This window comes from Octopus bimaculoides, chromosome 9 (assembly GCF_001194135.2).
Source record: "Octopus bimaculoides isolate UCB-OBI-ISO-001 chromosome 9, ASM119413v2, whole genome shotgun sequence".
Classification (NCBI taxonomy): domain Eukaryota; kingdom Metazoa; phylum Mollusca; class Cephalopoda; order Octopoda; family Octopodidae; genus Octopus; species Octopus bimaculoides.
This window is the reverse complement of record NC_068989.1, coordinates 17,867,628-17,868,180: the sequence shown is the minus strand read 5'-3', so window position 1 is coordinate 17,868,180 and position 553 is coordinate 17,867,628.

The window sequence follows — 553 nt, the reverse complement described above, 5'->3', positions numbered from 1 at the left end:
TTTATATATATCTATACTATATACAAAACAGAGATGTGTGTGTAATCGCTTATCACGTGAAAACGGCTTCACTATTTACTTCCATACTTGTGATGCATGAATAATTTGACCTCGGATAAATCTTAGGCTCTTCATTTGATTTTTTTAATTAAAAATAAATAATATTGCTTTATATTTATGATTCACTTCTTTAAAAAGGTTCCTCAATGTCAACTTCCGGTATTGACGTAACAACGGCTTACATACTTGTGATGCAATGTCAACTTCCAGTATTGCGCGCGCGCATACACACATGTGTCTTTTGTAAATATGTTTGTATACATTTATGTAAGTGTGTGTTTGTAACAGAGTGTGAGTGAATCAAGGGGTGTGTTGTCATTTGCATCCATCATTTTTGGATGTATATGTGCGTGTGTGAGACAGAGTGAGAGCGGTGTGTATGTAGTATTTACTCTCTCTCTCTCTCATACACACGCACACACACACACTCACACACAAAGATGTATGCATATTTATGCATGTACGTATACATGACAACAAACCTCTCGCTCTC